Source organism: Mustela nivalis (assembly GCF_964662115.1).
Source record: "Mustela nivalis genome assembly, contig: HAP1_SCAFFOLD_285, whole genome shotgun sequence".
NCBI lineage: Eukaryota > Metazoa > Chordata > Mammalia > Carnivora > Mustelidae > Mustela > Mustela nivalis.
Genome location: NW_028136356.1, coordinates 428,473 through 430,636, shown reverse-complemented (window position 1 = coordinate 430,636; position 2,164 = coordinate 428,473).

Below are 2,164 nucleotides of genomic sequence, written 5' to 3'. Positions count from 1 at the left end.
TGCACTCTCCCGTCAGTTTGCTGGCTTCCAGATTGCGCCCAAAGCCAGGAACCAGCTTCCCCAACACAGGCCTGGGCTGAGATGCCTGCCCAGGATCTGTTTGAGCAGTCTACTCATCTCCAGGCAGGGATGGCACTTCCACATGGATGTTTGGGTTTTTTTATTGTTTTTTGGTCATTGGTTATTATTACATGACCTCCAGGGTAGGTGCTCCACAAAGGGAGTGAAAACAGGATGCATGATATACCCCTCACCTCCCATGCTGTCTTTCTCTTAAATAATAAGCACTGCTGAACTATCTTAGATTCTGTACCTTCTCTCCAGCCATGAACCTATCACTGTCTTTAACTCTTGAAAACTTCATTAGACAAATTAATGTGGTGAAGGAAGCAATATGAGAAAGCCTATTAATCTGATGAGCATGGAACTGAACAAACCCTATAGATACTTTCCCTTTGATTTCTAGCCTATCAATACCTACAGTGAGTCACATACACTCAAGATTATTGTTTTTATTGTATACTTCATATATTCATTGATTTTGGACTCGTTATCATTTCGTTGAAGTGTTAAACTATGGTAATAAACAAACTTTTAATTAACTTTTCCTCCTATGATACAAATATAACTTGCACTTGAGCTTTAGCTAATTTTATGTTCTAAAATTGCCAAAACAAAATGATCAAGGTTTCCAGATTATTTACTGTCTTTTCTACTATATAATATTGTTCTATCTCTTCTGTATAAAGAAAATGAATGCTTGGGGCTCTTGGGTGGCTCAGTGTGTTAAAGCCTCTGCCTTCTGCTCAGGTCATGATCCCAGAGTCCTGGGATAGAGCCCCACATCAGGCTCTCTGCTCAGCAGGGACCCTGCTTCCCTTCCTTTCTCTCTGCCTGCCTCTCTGTCTACTTGTGATCTCTGTCTGTCAAATAAATAAATAAAATCTTTAAAAAAAGAAAATGAATGCTTGATAACTAAATGAATGCTTTACTGAACAAATTAAATATGGCAATAGCATTTTATTTTATCATGCTTCACATGTTAAACAATAATATTATATCACTAGTCTACAAATAATCTACTCGCATAGTCATTTGGAAGCTTTTAGCAAAAGAATTCTTCCTCCTGATTGTAGTATAAAAGCCACAGAAATATACAGAAGACTCCTAGGATAGAAAGTGAAATCCAGTTATCCGTGATGCCTTGAGGAGGACCTGACCTATGTATGTCCTGGGATGCACTAGTAACTGTTACATGTGATAGGATTATATTTAATATATACAGTTTCATTTACTTCACAAAGGACATATAAATTTGAGAATAAAATATTTGATGAATCTATAAAGTCTATATCTATTTGTAACTAATGTGGTAGAATTAAGATGTTAATTTGAAAAAAAATTCATTGAACACATACACATATTCAATTGTTTTTATATATATAAACAGCATTATTTATTTATGTAAATAAATGCATTGTCAGTAAAATCCATTTACTTATCAATCATAAGGGTAATTTTAAGTACTAAGAATAAGAAATATGTGAAAAGATAAGTGTTCAAGAGTGCAGTTTGTGGTAATTAATACAATATGATAGGCTCATAAAAATGATATATTACTTGAACTTAAAAGCTTCTATAATTAAGCGATGACCACTTGAAATTTGTAATTAGTCTTGCTGCAGTTTTTCCTTGCACTTATTGCCCTTCCCCAGAAGTTCATTAAGAATTTCTGTGAATGTCCTTATGTTTAATCTCATTCATAGATTCCACTGCTGCTCACAAAACAAAGCCAAAAAGAGAGGTAACTCTATGTGGCACTCCATCCACAAGCAATACATTCATAAATAATTAAAAAGCTCTCTACTTCATTTGTTACCCATTCAGCTGATAATTTAAATGAGTAACTGAGGCCATTTTATCAGCACTTTTAATAGAATGCGACTCAGAAACTTCACAGTGTTATTTAAGAAGAAATGATCACGTGTTAAGGTTTTTATTTTTTTAAATCAACAAAATAATTTTCAAATATTAAAAGCAAATGTCTCCTTTTCCTCCAAGTTTCCTTGCTATGTCAAAGTTACAAATAAATACATTAAAATCGTATTTTGAGTAGTAGATAAAAACAAAAGTTTTGAAACTGTGGGTTCAGTGTCTGGGTTAA